This window comes from Lonchura striata, chromosome 3 (assembly GCF_046129695.1).
Source record: "Lonchura striata isolate bLonStr1 chromosome 3, bLonStr1.mat, whole genome shotgun sequence".
Taxonomy (NCBI): domain Eukaryota; kingdom Metazoa; phylum Chordata; class Aves; order Passeriformes; family Estrildidae; genus Lonchura; species Lonchura striata.
This window is the reverse complement of record NC_134605.1, coordinates 34,687,219-34,705,374: the sequence shown is the minus strand read 5'-3', so window position 1 is coordinate 34,705,374 and position 18,156 is coordinate 34,687,219. Positions and strand designations below refer to the sequence as shown.

Genomic DNA, 18,156 nt, shown 5'->3' with positions numbered 1-18,156 from the left:
TATTTGTGTATTGTATATTATCTGAAGTTCCTCATTCTAAATTGAAGATGTCTGACCAACAGGCTGGCCAGTCATTGGGACTGAGGGATACAAACAGACATTAGACTCAAAAAAGATATACCTCAGTACAGACAAAATATTTTCATCACAATGATTGTCCTGAAGGAGGCACAAGAAGCAAACAGTAAACAATCTCTTAATAAAACAGAACATTCATTTTAAATCAATTAGATAGTCCAATCTTTATTACTTGCAGGGACTTCATTAGGCAATTAAATAGGAAAAAGAATTCCCTCCCCCTCTTCTTCCTTTTCCTCTTAATTTTAGACTAAGCAAATTAGACATTTTATGTATAAATATGATTATCTTAACTGGAAGTCATCTTCTGCACTTTGTATATAAACAATCATTTTTTTCCAACAAGAAAGACTTTTCTTCCAGGCATTATTGATTTTATTATACACACATGCAGAGATACAGATTGTTACAGCATATTTTTGACTTATTATTTAGTTGACTTAGTGATTCTGGTAAGCCTGGTATATCTAAGACAGCAGGAGAACTGCTTGTCTGTATTTTGCCTATAGCCTGTTGTGATGAGGAAGACATTACTATATTATCTCTTGTAGGGGACTTGCATTTTACCCGCTGACAGCAAAGAAAATCTGTACAAAGGACCATGTAATTGCTTTGGTTTAAAATACATAGATCCACAAAGGAAAAACAAGGATATATAGATTCCAGGAAGTGTGTTGAAAGAGGGAAAAAAAAAAAACAAACCTAACCTTAAACCAAAGAGTAGTGCAGGTTGTAAACTCCAGGGTAAAAATTAGTTTCTTTCAGAAACCATTCACTTAAACTCATGCTTTGTTTTCTTTAATTGTAATTTACCAAAGGTTTTTGGGCTTGACATCTTGTATACCCATGACTGTCCTCCTGGGCAAGGAGAATTGCAAAAACCTCGCTGAGATCAATTCTGAGAGGCTGATCCAAGAGATCCCCTTCCCACCCTTCTCTTCAATATTATTTAAATTACATGTGATTTTATGAATAAGGATATCCTAAGCAGAATTAATTTTTTCTGCACCCTTTTCAGCAATTTTGTTACATAATCTGTGCATGACCACTCAGTGTTTTTAAAATACAGAAGGTTACTGCTGAACACCAAATATGTTGTTTACACAGAGGCATATGATTATAGTTGGTTCCCCTTTCCACCATTGTTCACAATTTTTTGTGATTCTAAGACTTCTATGAAAGCCCACTTGCCCCTGGCTGAGGTCACCTACTGGCAGATTGGCACAGTGCAGGAGGGCAAGCAGCCACCACAAATTATTGTGCTGTTACCACTATTTAGAAAAAGGCAGAGAGTATACATGCAGAGCAAATTCGAGTAAAGACAGGAACAGATATCCACCCTGGTGTTTCAAATATACCACGAATATTCTGCTGACAAAAGATAAACTCAGTTACTAAAAGGGCTTAACAACTCCTTATGGTTACTGAATTATTCAAGTATTAACTGTAGGAGTGGGGATTATAGAAAGGATGCTCCTAAGTCATAGAATCTTCAATGGTTTGTGTTGGACAGGAACTTAAAGATTATCTAGTTCCAACTCACCTGCCATGGGCAAGGATACCTTCCACTAGATCAGACAGACTAAATCCTTAATGCTTCCCACAGACTTCTGTAATACTGGAAGAAATGCCTGTGTTCGGGGCAGAGCAGAGGAATGCCTAGGTCAGTAGTTTGTTCCTGGAAGTTGAACATTTTGGATGTGGAAAACAAATGGGTTTTGTGTTATTTTATAAAATTACAGATTAGATACAGCTAGATGGGACATTACCTACAGCATGCCATATCATGGAAGATCTGGGAATCGGGTAAATTGTCTGGAGAAGAGAATTTATCTGTAAGAAATACAAGCATCATAGTGAATCTTAAATAGTATTCTGAGAATAATGCTATTATCTTGCTGAGTATCCTTCAAAAGGAGGGCCATTAAACAGAAAAAGAGAAAATGTATATCTTTTAGTATAAAGAGAGTCAAGATCAGTCTCCGAGTGGTTTCCTTTCAAGTATGTGGCAGGCATTTTTTTTCATGTGATGAAGTGATTTTTGCATTTGTTTCCAAGAAAGAGCTTATGTGCACAAGTTTTTTCATCCATATTGAAAAAAAAAACAAAACAAAAACAAAACAAAACCCCAAAAAACCCAGCCTTCAACTCTAAAGCTATCTACTTAACTTTCTCTTCAGATACTTCTGTAAGAATTAACCTTTAATAACTTAGCCTCCTCAAATTCGGCAACTTTTGGACTATCTAATAAATTACCTTTGGTCTGGGAGTGTTTAATGAGTGCTTTATGGAAGATGTATGAGGCATTGAAAAAAGGAAGTGAACTGGTAAAAGTATTGCATCCATAATGAGACAACTTAATATCTTTTGGCCATTTCCAGTCAAACAAAGAGTACTTCTGAATATAAACACAGCAGAAAAGCTGCAATTTGAAAATTATGGGACTCCCTACTCCTTAAGGGTTGGACACCACATGGATGAGTTTTATAGCTATGGGGAAGTGGAGAAGGAATGAAAGTCTTTGGGCCTTGTTATAAGCATATAAAGCATGAGTTTACAAAAAAAAGTATTTATAAAAGCAAAGTTTTCTATAATGCTTGGTCAGCGGTATATATGGAAATGAAACCTTGTTTTCAGAGGCCATTCTAATACATTTACAAATGCAGAAGTGCATGTTTTTGTGTGGTAGTTGAAGCTTTTGTAGATGTGACTATCATGATCTTTGCCTTTAGGCAAAAATTCTTAAATAGATTTGGCATTAAAAAATGACATTGTATTCCTTCCCCATGACCTGAATACTTTTAAACATTTTCATAAATAGAAATTAAATGCAGAATTATTTCAGCATTCATTAGGAGAAATTAAAAAGTATTTAGCACGTTCATGGCTGGAGTTCATTGGGTTGGTACAGCTCTGCACTACATCAGCGTTGCAGCACTGGCCATCCCTCTCACTGCAGTTATGCCAACAGCATGCTGGCACGGGAGTGCAGAGCCACAGTCTCCCTCTTCAGAATATAAAAGAGTAGAGCTTTAGGGTTGTTCTCAAATGTGTTTTAGACCCCCTAGTCTTTTTTCTAATTCAAAGCTGTCTCTCCAACATAGCTAACTGATTCAAACTGAAGTGAATGTTCTATAGGATGTACTAAGCAGGTGTGCCCATAACCTTATCTCCATGGCCTCACTTCATTATACATTTTAACCAGAGCATTTTTCTTAGTTATTCATCTTTCACAATGATGCTATTTAAAGTTTTTCTGTTTTGTCTCACTGTATAATTCCCTTAAGTACTAACTCATGGCCATTTCACTTGTTTTCTACTGTGTACAACTTTGCTATAATACATGGACAGAAATGCAAAAGTAGTTAAGTGATAAATCATGTCTGTCATGCACTAAATATCTTGCTTTGGATAACCCATGAATGCCTTTAGCAGTGTGAATTCCATGGCTTTACTCTTTAATATCCGTATATTAACACATTGGTATGCAAATCACATCTCATACTAATCACTATTTATTTAACCCCAGGAACATAAAATAAGCATTAAACTTATTCTTCTATACAAAATTTTGCCTTGCGTAGAATTTTCACTAGTCTAAACTCTTGGGTAACTCCTCAGCTTGGACTTTTAGAAAGTAGAAAGCCCTTTTATTCTATGCTGGTGAATTCAACTCAGCAGAGCTGCAGCAGAGGGGTTTTCATTAGGCTGGATTTCCCATCTCAGTTCTCAATAAGGGACCACCTCCTTTAAAGCTCCAGAGTGTCTTTCTGACTTCCATGTTACTGTGCTTTAAACAAACAAACAAACAAACAAACCAACCCAACTCCAGATGGATTAGGATAAACACACCCAGAAGGTTTCTCATTGAGAAGTGCAGAGGAGCCCTGATTTTTGCAGCTGGATATGAAAATATTTTGATGAGAGAAAATTATTGTTTCAATTGTGACTCTTCAAAACTCTAAAGAGAAGTCTTAATAAAGAGAAAATAAAATATTAAGAGATGTTATAGTTGAATAATAAATTTTCCTGAAGGCTACAGCTGGGATCTGAATGAGCTGGAAATGCAATATTTCACTTTCAGTATGAAAAATTTAACCTACAGAAAAGTCTTGATCTGCCACTTCAGATAGCAGAGGAATTTAGAATTGCTTACAGAGTTTATTTCCATCTTTATTGTCTACAGATTTTTCTTTTCCAAAGAAGTGGAAAAAAGTAAAAAAAAGTTCTTTTTTTTCAAAAGAAGTGGATTATTTTGTAATCCTTCTGTTTTGCTCAGATGGTGATAAGGATCACATTACAAAGAAATCAGGACATATAAAGGAATTATTTTTTACTTAGAGGAAAAAAATATGTTTCTCCAGATTTCACCAAGGCAAAACAAACCTAAACAAAGAAGCTTATGATTCTGAAAACAGGGTTTTCTTCCTTAAGCATAACTACTCCAGAGTGGTGCGGAGTTTTTTACACTCCTTTTTTGGGGGTTAATTTCTCTTCAGCTAGAATATGATTAATTGCTGAAAGGAAAGGAAAAAACCCTGTTTCTCTTTGATTAAAATGGTGTTGAGCATATTTACTATCTTATTCTGAAAACCAGGAAACTTAACAAAGACATTTCTGTGATTCTGTGATTTATTATCTGGATGCTTTGTTCCTAGAACAGATAGTGAAACAAGTGTTTCACCTTCCCTCCTTAGGACTTTCACTTTGTACACATTTCTATTCAATGCACAATTTTATAGGGATTTGCTAATGAAAATAAGTACAGAGGATTGTACTGTCTAATGGGCTAGAAAATACTACCTCTCAATTCTGTGAAGTGACATTTGCCATGATGCAGTGGCCTCTGCAGAGCCTGCAGTCAGATTCTGTCCTCTTTGCTGGGGATCAGTGGGGAATAATCTACCCTGGGACTGGTGAATGTCACACATGTGAGATGCCTGCTTAATAAGCTCTTTACAGCCTACTCCCTGGGGTAGTTCTCCTTGCTGGGCTCTGAATTGCCTATTCTACAGCTTAAGCTGTTGCTAAAATGAATGCAGTCTGAGGGACAGTGCAGCCGCCTCTCCACTAGGAGCAGTCTCAGGCAAAGCTTTCCAAGTGGATACTGGAGGTGCTGAATAGAATAGAACAGAATAGCTTAATTTTTTTTTTTTCAGTTGGAAGGGACCTGCAATAATCACCTAGTCTAAATGTGGCTGATAGTATCTTACCTTCTCAAAGCCAATGTCTTGGAAATGCCAAAGAAGTCACAGTGTGTGCAGAGACTCAGCACATCACCAAAGCTGTTAGATTTGAAGGGCTATCACGTTTGGTCCTTTGAAAAAAATGTTTAATAACCAGTGACAGAAAATTGGTCTTTCAAAATAGTAGGAAAGAACTTTTATGCTTTACTAGTAGTTTTTTGTCTGCTTACATCTCATTTTTACAAGGAGTGTTACTAATTAATATATTCATGTATTAACAAAATTTAAGAAAAGATGCACTTGTATATGGAAAGCACTTCTAGGCAATTTAAATTAAGCTGAATACACAGCTCAGCTGTTGAGATGACACAGTATGGGTTTAAAATTCTGATCTCTTTTTTCATTTGTCTTTCTGTCTCTACTGAAGCCTGTCCTCATTTTTAAGTTTCCATGTAGATATAAAACTTTGAGCTTCATGCTGTGGTTGCATAATTGGACAGACTTGAAGACCAACTTTCAAAGCCATTTGTTCAAACCTTCTATTTTGAACACCTAGAAATGAACAACCTAGTAATCAGATACAAGTCACAAACATTTTTTTGGTAACTGTTCTCATTTTAATGTCTTGAAGGGAGATTGTTATTTTTATGAGAAGTTATGAGTTAGTTAGTGAGTTCATCAGCATAACTTGATTTGCCATGTGGGTGTAATAAAAGCAGTACAAAGGCCAAGAAAATTTTCATTTTATGTACACATTAAAAGTTTACCTGCAGCCTTTTCCACTTTGCTAAAAGTCCAGCAAATACAGTACGTAACTTTGTGCCCTGAGCTTTTAGATGAAATTAATTTAATATTTATTAGTTGTTTTTCATGGTAGAGTTACCACTCATCACAGCTGAATGCACTCTTTAGGCCAGCTAATAATCTGATTTGATCCTTTATAATGAAAACCAGGTGAATATTTATTTTTAAGTTCTTTTTGGTAGTCAAAGAGTCTGAGGAAGGAGAGGAAAATTGCTTGGTTGAGAGTGTTTGGATGAAGGGAGTAGCTGTGTTTAACCAGGGCCAGATTTATGAAGGGGATGCCAGTATAAAGATTCCTGTTGGAAATGATCCATGTATAACACCATGGTCTGACCCCAGTTAGGTTCACAAGACATGTCTCATCTAGATGGAAATCAGAAAAAAATTAAGGTAGTACATTAAAGCCGGAATAAAGCTGATGTGTGAACACTTGTGGATCTGCTCACTAACTCCTAAATCTGCCTATTGGATTTTTTTTTTCTTAAGGCTAATCAAATATTCTCACATTTCTTCTGTTGATTTGTGTCAATAAAAATCTATGCTTTAAAAACAGAAAATGCCTCTCCTGTACTGAGAGTGTGTATTTCCAAATTTCATTATGACCTTCAATGTCTCATCATGAAATACAGGAAGGAGACATACTTGGTTTAAGTATTATTTTTTCAGGCATTCAATCTTAATCCCATCAAGGATTAAAAAAAAAAAAAAAACAGATACAAGAAAAAGATAGCCAATTATTCAGGTGTTCATAATGCATATGAAGTAATTTGCGTTCCTGCTTTTCCTTAGCTCTCTGTGATTTTGATTTTGTTTTGGCACAGTGCTTGTTGTAATAACCTATAGAATGCTAGCCTTAGAGGGTGTTCTCATCTACATTTGTGGAATTCCTATAACCCCTAGTGCTTTAAGTTTTCTTTGTACTGCTTGCCATGTACACTTATCTTCAAAGTTATAAGATGACGTATTTGTCAAACTTGACCATTTAAAACTTTTTACCTTCTGTTTCATGCTGGATTTAGAAAGTTTTTTTTTTTGTTTGTTTGTTTTTTAATTTTTTTTTTTTTTTGCTAATCTGTAACAAGTAATGTTTTCTTCAAAATACTGTATTCAAATTAGGTAAATAGATAATCAAAGGGCTGTTGTCTTTAAAGGTGTGATCCTTGAGAAATCCAAGCCAGTATTTTGCAGTCAAATTTCTTTTTTTCATGTTGGTTTTACTTTGTGGTTATAACTAGCAATATAAATTATGCAAGGGACTTCTTGTTGCATTAGTGCATCTCTTAGAAAGCCTAATTAAGGCATCACTAAGGAAGCAGAAGTCTTCCCATTTGACTTCAGAGATTGAAGCCCCAGAAATGTTGATAAACCCATGAGGAATCAGCATGTGAAGAACTGGTAAATGAGCAAGAATGAAGAAGTATAGATTTTTTAAAATTCTTTGTTTGCTTTTTTTGCTCAGGCTGCTGTTTTCTGATTCAGTTTTCTTTAAACAACATAAAACAAAAAAGGAAGGTGTATATATATATACAATATATATTGAATCTGCTGAAAAATTCAGATGCAATTGTCTACACCATGCACCTATTTTCTTATCAAAAGCATGTAGTTCTTAGAATGAGCACTGGGCAACTTTCATCGTGTGATTGTGTGTACTTGTAAATGACTTGATATGAAAGCAGAAGGCCATAAGAAGGCATGCATATATGGGAATAGTGCAAGGCCAACTGGTGCCATTTTTTTATTAAATGGAACACCACATATGAATACTCTGATTCATGTGCTTCATAGGTTTACAAACATATAAAAGCACTTAGGAGAACAGAAGAATTGTGACTCTGTCCTACATGATTAAACACAGTCAGCTATTTTCTCATACTTGATATTTGCCTTTTCAAATCAGATTTTATTATATTATTTTTCATTATATAAGATTTCACTTGTGGAGATTGACAGGAGGGTCACAGGTTTCATTGGAGCAAAATGACAGTTAAGATAAAAATTTGGATTTTATTCTTCTGAGAACCTATTGTGACTTGTAGGTGTCTCTGAAGAAGGCAATGGGTCTGTTAACTTTTCTCTTCTTGCTCTGTATGTCGTATCTCCTGCACTCACTTAATAGATAAAGAACAGAAAAAATGAAATTAGAGACAGGAAAATAAATACAGAAACATTCCCCAGTATATATAGATGGTATATATATAAATATATATACATTAGCTATATATAATCTATACACACACACATATTTAAAAGACCATTTATTAAGAGATTCCTATCATTCCCCTCTGAATAAGGTAGTCTGGCACTCTCATTGGCAAACTCACCTCTGACATCTCTGCCACTTAAAACCTCTCTTATGAAGATGCTTCATTTAGTGCTATTAAGATATCACCTGTCCAGCTTTATGTAGCAATACCTTCCTGGCTATCTTATAAAACAAATGCAGAAATGTATACAGAAAAATTAGGCAACTAAATTTCAAAACCACTTAACCAATGAGGAATACTTTTTTGCTTGGAAAAAGAGGAGAGGGAGAGGAGGATTGTCACCTTTCTCAGAGATACCTATCAGCAGAACAAATCAGGATTAACACGTTACCATCTTGACCTGGCTCTGTGTCTGCAAAGAAGCTGATGTGTGATGCCTCTGTTCTACCTCCTTCTGCATTTATTGTTAAAGATTTAATGAGTGTATTTATATTCTGTGATAAGGCCTTCCTACTCTGCAAATTCTATTTGAAAGTGAAATAGTGCCAGAGTCTTTAAGAAGTATGCTATATTTTTCAAGGTGTATCCAATGTATTTCAAGGCACCAAAATAATCTTTGATCTAGGTTTACATACAATGTTAATCCAAAAGTTATTAGTTGTGTTTGTTTTGTTGCTATACACCCTTTAGTTCCAGAGCAGTGCCACTTTTCATTTCACAAGTCTGGACACTTGCTTTTGGTGTCAAAAATGAAAATTAATTTAAGAAAATTACCAGGGAAAATAAAAAAGGATTGGCCTGCTGTTAAACTGAAACCTTTTAGAAGACACATTCAAATCAAGAGAAAGAGTCTTGCTGATTTCTCAACACAGACGGTAAGTTAAGTTTTCAAGTAATTATGGGAGTGGTAATAGTAATAAAGTAATTTAGAAAATTTTTCAATATAGGATGCTAATTGTGTCTGATACATTTTGATTTTGAAAACATGATGTTCATATGCTGCAAACAATTTAGACATTATTTTTTTGAATATATTTTCTTCTGTGATTGTTTCTAATACTTTTTTAAATGAAAACATAATGTGGAGGTAGATGTGGAAAAAGATGTGAAGGACTTAAAAATACCTTACTGTCAGATTTTAAAATATTTACCACAGGAGTGAATAAACTGCACCCCAATGTATGAGGAAGAATAGGTACCAATGAACACATTGCAGAAAATGGAAGCTTGCTATAAAATAAAACTGTGTATGCTGTGAATATATAAAGAACAGGATCTACACTTGAGCTGAACTCAAGTTAATGTGGACTCACTGTCAAAAACAAGGAGTGAAACGTTCTGCTTCTTCCTTCAAACTTGATATTTCTCTGGAAGCTCATCCTGCACTATGGCAAGATTGCTTCTTATTGACATCAGCAAAACTTCTAGAAACACATACCAAAAATTAATTAAAAATCCCACCAAACTCTAAAGTGTCTTGTATCTCATCTGCTCTATCTACTCTTAAACAGCCTTTATCATTCAGCATCAGATTCTGCCTTTTCAACTGTCTCCGAAGGAAAATAAAGAAGATTAAGGATTGCTTTAATCCTTGGTTTTGCTTCTGCTGCCTGCAGTGACTTTCCTGGGGAGGTTGGCTGAATGGATGGAGAAGTGATGTTTTCAGAGAAGGCTATAGTGAAAATAAATTAAACCCCTAACTGTGCTTTCAGTCTTTGTACTGTGCTGTTCACTTCTATCCCATGATTAACATCCTTCAGCCCTAAACACAAATCTGGAATCATAATTTCTGTCCTTAGGCAATTATACAGAATACAATTAATCTAGCAAATTCTCAAGGAAGCGCCCAGCAGGTTAGGCAGAAATGTAGCTAAGGGGAACTTCCAATGGCCACATAATCATTGAGCTTGCTAGAAATTAATAAGCTCTAAGTAGAATTTTTCCATTACCAAAAAATTCAACCAAAGTACTATTGCAATATCTGAATGTTTGACAGGTGAATCTTTCCCTAATTGTTTTATCCTGTGAAGGAAATAGATTTAAAAATGCAATGATAATTAGTGAAACAACCTAGTGTATTCCATTAGGGTTCCTCTGGCCTTTTTAAGAAGAGCAGAGGGTAGGAGGGCAGGTAAATTCAGGAAGCTCATGGAGGTTTGGGACATAAGGCCACAGAGCTAGCTTAAACTCTGTGGGTGGCAATTTCCAGAGGAGGAAAAAGATGACATGCCAGATCTTCTTCTGCAGCAAGTGTCTCACAGTGGCTGCTGAGAACTTTTTTGTGTTATTTGGTGTGTGGGAGAGCTCTCCTTGGTTTGGTGCTGTTTTAACACAGTGATTAGTGCTTAGGTCTGTATATTCACTCATATTTTTAACACTCGGGCTCCAGAGCTTTGGTCACTGTCTTCCAGAAAGGCAAAAGCATGAATGCCTGTTGTACAGAGCAAAACAGCTCAAATGCAGAATTCAACATTCAAATGAAAGTATGTTTCAAAATATAGAGAAAAATATATTTTTACATGTGCAAGTACCTAGTATGTCCTGGTGAAAAAATATCCATCTCTGCAAGTGTTAAGTCTATTCTTAGACTGGAATACCTCATAGCTTGCAAAAGAAACAAGGATTCTTCCTGCTCCATACCTGTTAGGTTTCTTGGTATCCATCTAGCAGACAAGAAGTCCACAGTTTTATTTTCCTTTCCTTTTTCCACTTCCTTTTTTCTTCTGGACAGTGTCTGTTAATCAAAATAGGCTCTGTTTTCAATAGCCAGTGAAGCTGATTACATCCAAGCCTGGCCCTGTGCAGCCTTGAGATAGTTCTAGTCCTTACAGGTGAAAGTGAGAGCAAAGGAGAAGGAGCTCCCATGTACTCCATCAGCAATACTCCATATCCATCAGCAATTCCTGCCAGGGCTGCTTCAGCTGCAGTCAGTAACCCCATCGCATAATGGCTACACAGCAATTTCTTCTGATCTAATGTACATAAAGCCCTTGAGTACAGTAGTGCTGATTCCTCCTTGTTTCAGAGAAAACTATCATTGTCTATTTGCCTCCATGATCCCTATATGATTGCTGTGCTTCATTACTGACTTTGCAGTTGAAATTGCAAAGAGAAAGCCTCTTAATAAATCTTAATTTAATGAATCATTCAAGTCATCTGGCCACTTGGCTGTTGGCTGACCATTTTGCACAGTAGTACTTTATATAATAAGGTATTTCAGTCTTTCAATCATAAAAGGTTGCTAAGCAATGTACTGTATTTCCCTCAGAGGAATAGGATACTGCTCTAAAATATTCCCTTAGTTTAAAAATTTCTTGTCCTTAACAAAGACTAGCAAACAGACAAACAAAAAAACTCTCTTCCGTCTGGTTAAAAAAAAATATATTTGATGGTCTGTGATTTATTCTTTCAGCAAATATTCTTTCAATTTCTTTCTTTATGTCCTATTTTTGATCTAATACCTATAAAATAATTATTTCCCCAGGCTGGAATGTATTTGCAGGTTAGAAAAAATCTCTAACTTCTTTTCTTTTCCTTTCTTCTCCCTCCTTTTTTCTTAAGCATGCATTGTGGGAAACAAAAAGTTTTCTGATATTATATTTTATCATGCAAAACCCAAGTGGTACGATCCAACTTTTCAAATACTTAAATAAGTAGTACTCAGTTATTTTAAAGATTATTAGAAATGCAGTATACCCTCACATATATTGGTGTTTGCATTTTGAAATCCTGAAACGCCCCTGGGCATAGCTTTGTTAAACAGTGGGGTCATTAACTGTTTAGAAAAATCAGACCCAGTGGTACATTGGAAATGCATTTTTTAATGTTATTCTGTGGAATTTTTTTCTTCATTTTCATTATGTTGTCTTTGGTCTCTCTCATCCTCTTAGATGCTATATCCACTTAGGAACCACAGTTTCTTTTGAGCAAATATTTTTGAAGATTTATAAGTAATGAGCAAGAAAATAGTAGAAACATAGGCAGTTTCTAACAAAAGCAAAAAAAGAGCGAATTTATAAAGAATTTATAAGAAAGAACTCTCTACCTTGCTTAGCTGGTCATGCCATGGATTTTGTAGAAGTGCTTTGTCTTTTGAAGAGCACTGGCATTAGGTCTCATTGCTGTCTCTACTTTTCATTTTCATCAAACCTGAGAACTGCAAGAATGACAGTAAAATAAAGCCAAGAACCCATTTGTCATTGTCTCCACTGATAACAGCACATCCCTGGCACCTCTGTGAAGCAGCAGGGCAGGATATGGTGCAGGAGCCACAAAGCTGGGAAAGCACACTCGTCAAGCTTGGCAACAGCCGCATACAGGAGGTACATCTGCAGTGTCACTGCTCTTGTGAGGCCTCTTGGGGCACTTAAAACCATTTTAAAATGTAATTTTGGAGTTAATTAAAAAAAAACACCTTTCCTGATCAAATGAGGGTGTAGTAAGTAAAGAAAGAGTGGTATTTGACATTTTTTCCACTGAACTTTTATGTATGGGAGGAGCTTTATTTTACAAGAAACCCAATTTTCTTTAAACAAAATATTTTATCCAGCTTCAATCTGATGATGCTGCTATCAGACCTAATACTATAGGCGAGACTGAAATGCAACACATGTATCTAGGTCATGAGAATTAATATTTGGGGTCAATTCTAAAGCTTCAGGTAGTCCAAGACTTAGTGTTCCAAGAGAGAAGGAACATGCTGTCTATTAAAGTGTTGAATCCCAGATATGGTACACAGGTTGTAACTGAAATGTAAAATTTAGACTCAGCTTGCCCTGTGATTACTTATCAGCTGTCTTTATCCAGATAGCTGTTTCTGTACTCATCCCAATTTCTGCTCCAGAAGATTCAACCATGGTATTTCATTTATCCAAGGGCCTTTTCCTCCCCAGTTTTTAAACTGCTGTGTAGCTTGAAATGGAGGAGAAAATGAGCTTTATTCTTTGCAAAAAATAGATATAACTGCAACCCATGCACTCTGTGATTTTCTTTCCATCTCCTTTGTGGTCAGGAAGAGGTGAGGCCATGAAGCTGTGGAGCAGTTAATGTGCACAATCTCTGCATATCTCAGAAGCCTCATTATACCCCTCATTGTATCTCCAGGCAATGCACCAGCCTTGCTATTGATTGTATCCAGAAAACATTACCTTAAGGTAACAAAAGAAAAATGGAAAGACAGCCAGCAAAACAAATACTTTCCTGATTCACTTTTTTTTCCAAAGTTGAGAATCACTTTCTCTTCTGTTTCATCAGTAAAAATTTACTCCCGACTGAATCCTTATCCCCCCAAAAAAGGGAGTTGCTTTGTTTTATTTATGTGACTGAGAAAAGAAGCTGGACCTCTCTGACTGAAGGATACTTTATATTTCAGTGGAGTTGTTGATTCCCTTGGGGATAGGGCAGTTGATTGTCTGAATTAAATTTACAGATGCAAAAAGAATTTTAAAACTGATTATGACCTAGGCCTGTAATAGATTTTGATCTCTGTTTTTTTTCCTTGACTATTTGCACAATTCTGAAATAATTAAAAGTACTCAGATACAGTTCACAATATTTTCTATTTTCAAACATGTAGTGAAATAAATTCATCTTGTTTTTCCTTTCATGCATTTTGAAATGCATTCATTTTTTATTAATTAGAATGCATGGTTTACCTTTCTTGTCTGAAAGGTTTTCTGAAGTTCTAGAGATTTAAATAGATAATTAGAATTAAAATTAATGTTTTACAAGATTTCTACAACTTGGTTTCCCAAGGATCATACCTGGTCATTTTTTCTATGTGTGTGGATTTGAGATTGAGATGGAGAGAAAAAACAAAGAAAAAAAAATAAACAATTTTTGAAGCTTCTATATTTGATTTAGTAGTGAGATGCTAAAACTGCTCATGAGTTTATGGAAAGGTCTGTCTAAGGAAAGTCACAAAGTAGAAGCAACATTTGTAGGAAGTCTATTCTATTACCCTAAACCTTTGTGCAGTAACAATATCAACAACCATCAGGAAAGCTCAATGGTGTCTGTAATTTTTTCTATTCATGGCACTTTGAATTTCTCTCTTAGACTTGCTTGCAGAATGTGTCAGCTTGTAGATCTTTTCAGTATAAAACTCATGCCCTAAAATGTCAGATTGTGCCAGTTATCCTCACAGTTCAATGTGATCCATTTTTAAAATTACCGACGAGACTTTACAGCAGTACTGTGAGTAGGTTAAGATGAAGCTAGAAAGCCCTGCTCCACTGAACTCTATGGCAAAATTCCATCTTGCATTAATCGTGTCATAATTTTGTCCCCTGAGAGTGAGGAGTAGAATTTCAGTGAACATTTGCAGATTAGCCTATAATCCCCTCTGAGGGAATGGAACTGATTGCTGTTACAGTGCATGTTTTTAAATTAAGCTACTTGTGCTGAAGAGAAGGTAAGGCATAGGACCATCCCAGTGTGCAGCAAAAAAGCCAGATTTTGTTCCTAGTTTTAATAAGAAGTCAGAATGAATCTGGAGGAACTGCTCTTCAGCATAACTGGGACCAGCCACTGGATCACTCTGATCACTCTTACATTAATGTCACACTTAATGAGCAGGATGATTGTGCTGCGTTGTGGAACACAGAAGAACCTGCCAGCCTCTTTCGGGGGGAAGCAAAACAGAACATGCGAAAATGACAGAGTAATTAACAGCACTTTAATTACAAGTGTAGGATATTTTCAACAGCTGATTACAAATCCTGTTGTGAGTTATGTGCAAGTGCAAGCATTTTTTGAGCAGCCTAGTAATGTGGAGAAGGAATGAAATGCATTAATAATGTGATTAGTTAATTGTCTTTGAATTGGATTGATTACTCATTAAAAATTAAAAGCTCCTTTTCAGGTAGAAGGGAGAAATACTCACTAGTAAGTTGCACTGTACTCAGCAGGTCACGTGTTAACAAAATTAACAGAGGTCAAGAGAAAAAGCTGTGGATGGTTTCAGCCTCATCAGCCAGAGGATGGGTGGAGGCGATTAAGACAAGTCATAGAAAGAGAAATACACTATTTTAATAACCCCCAGTAAAAGAGAATACATATGGCCAGGACGGAATATAATGAATAAATTAAGCTTTATGTCTCTTAAAATCTCTGATTTACACATGTGTATAAAATATACAGATATGTTGAGCATCTCATTAGAAACTTTCCTACATTGCAGCTTAAGGGATGCTCTACCATCCTAACCAACATCTTGCTGCTACATGCAACTAAAATAAACAATTACTTTCACAATCTGCTCAAATGTTATCTTAAAACTTAAAATTGCAGAGCTATTGTCTTGTCCCCCGTGCACATGGAAAAGCTGGGTTTTGGCAGCTGGGTTCAGGCAGGACTGTTCCAATATTCAGAAAGTTCCCAGACTCATTGTATTCATGGGCCTTTGGTGGCCACTTGTAGAACAGTAGTTTTAAGTTTAAATTTTGCCTGTCCCCTTGATTTTTCCTACAATCTTCTCTCATCCTTCATTTTAGTAACAAAATAACCCAATTATCTCAACTTAGGCTTTACACATACCTTTATCCACTTCTCTCCTTACAACATCCATTGTTTTTCTGTTTCTTGTACTGCTCAGCTTTCTAAGGCTTTTACCTCTGTCAGTCCCATTGTGATTAGAGACAGGAAATCCGTTCATATCTGAAGGAACCTGGAGTTCCTGGGCTACTCAAAAAACACAGGCTAAAGCAAACCACACATGCAAGCAACAAGCTTCTAAGCAAGACAAGCTTCTAAGCAAAAGAAAACAAAACCATTTACTTTTCCCAAGGAGTAAGGGCTGTTCTTTTCTAAGAAAAATGTCCTATGCATACTTTTCTGTTCAATGTTTCCAAGGACTCAGTGATAACATGTCCCTGAGAATTAGGTATGAATTGCACTAAAGTATTTCAGAAATATTTTGGAAAGTCTGCCTTGGTAAACAGGTTTTACACTTCTGCAATAATTATTCATGGTTCTTTAAAGAATTATTGATGTGATTTTTGTGCTTTGCTATTAATCAGGAGAGTTCACATAACAGGTGCTACAAGGTAATTTAAAATTCCCGATTTCTATAATTAGAAATAATCAGATCTTTGACTCTATTCAAAATCTACTTTTCAAAATTACAGACAGAGAAACAGGGTCTAACCAAAACCAATAGAATCATTTGGACAAAGGTTCTGATACTAGGACTTGAAATTCAAATATTTGTCAGTTATTTCTCTGCCAATAAAGGTATTTTATTGTTCTATTGACTCCATCTCTGTTTGTGCTTTTTTCAATTAAACCACTGTAGGAAAATAAAGAAAAGATAATTAAAAATTTAAAGTTCATTTCTCAAGCCCTAGTTTAGGTATGTTGTGCCTTATGTAATATTTAATTGCCTCCCTGATTGATTGTTAAAAGTGAAGTTATTAACTTTGAATATTAAACCTATTACAGCAGTATACAAATTTGAGAAAGTAAATAAGGCCAGGACATGATATACACCTATAAATTTTTGTCTAACCATGTTCTTACATTGACAAGAGTGTGTTGCTTATTTTTCAAGCTCTACTTACTTATATAATTTAATTTGAAAAGTGAATGTTTACACTAGATTTGTTCAGGTATATATTGCCACAGAAAGATGGTGGTTCCCATGGTAGTGTAATAATTAAATTCAGCCACTTTAAATCTGTAGGATAAATTCTGAAGAAATTAATCACAAAACTCAGGGGACTGACTATTACAGTATATACAGGAACCAGTTGAAAACAGTTACTTTAGTTAAAAATGTGGTACTTAAAACTCTAAACTCCTCCTTCTATCTGTGCATCTCCTCTGATACCAGCTAATATAACTTGAAGTGTTTTGAACCGCAAAGTACCAGACTGAGCCCCTAATACTGAATAGGAATAGTCTATTAGATGCCTTTTCTTAGGATTTTTCTAAAGACAAAAGACAAAAAAGACTACTTTAATGATAACTCTGTGTCTTAACTACCTTATAATTCTGTTGTAGCAATTTAATACTTATTGCTTCTATCTCCAGTTGGAAAATGTGCTGCCTGGGGCCCATGGTTCATCCTAAGCAGTACCAGCCTTGCTTGCTGCCATTTCCCAATGTGCTCTGAATGACTTCATTAGCACTCAGAGCCCATCACCTTTTCTTATTAGCTGAGCCAGCTGATGACTCTGTTGGCTGAACAGTTTTAACTCCATCTGGTAAAACAGAGTTGACAACTTCTTTTTGAGTCAGTTGCTATGTATATTGAGGACTCAATTTCATTCTACTTACCTTCACTGGATGAAGAGGTATACAGGAGGATAGAATTTGGCCTTGAAAAGAGGTCCTTGGGGGGAAAAGCCGATGACTTGTTTAGCCTCATACTGGGGGATGGTAAGGTGCTGCTACAAAGTGCTTCTGCTCCTGTGACTCCTCAGCAGACCAGCTCATTTGCAACCAAGGAGAGTATAACCCCTGGCACTGTTGTGAGGCTCAGATTAAATATTGAGTAAACACAGTTTCAGGTTTCTCTCTTCAAGGCAGCTGCAGAGGTGTAAATGCCAATAAGACTTCAAAACTCAGGAGGAGACTCATAAAGAGGTACTGTCAAAAAGATATTGGCTCTAGTATTGGCAGAGTTGTCAAGATAATGTTCATCACCTGTTCTTTGCCTGTCATTGTTCAACAGCAGAGTTATTTCAAGTGCTTTGTTACCTCCACTGCTGCTCTGAGATCAGTATTTACATCTGAAGTAAAGAGCACTTTGTGAGCCTCCATGGATTTTAGCTGGGCATCATTAAAAACCAAACGTGGCTGGTAGCATGAATTGTCAGTATGAGCTCCTTGAGTCTACATGCTCCTATGCAAAATCTCTAACTCTGCTTCAAGAGGGTGAG

At 35.9% G+C, this 18,156-nt stretch overlaps 1 long non-coding RNA gene across 1 annotated transcript; it reads right to left on the bottom strand.

Annotated features, from left to right (window-relative positions):
* Positions 1–7,950: 7,950 nt before the first annotated feature.
* On the bottom strand, positions 7,951–17,704 carry LOC110469412 (uncharacterized). Its single transcript, XR_002465242.2, has 4 exons — positions 17,552–17,704; positions 12,321–12,431; positions 10,916–11,009; positions 7,951–8,179 (listed from the first exon to the last, which is right to left on the bottom strand). It is a non-coding gene; the product is annotated as an uncharacterized LOC110469412 (long non-coding RNA).
* Positions 17,705–18,156: the final 452 nt, after the last annotated feature.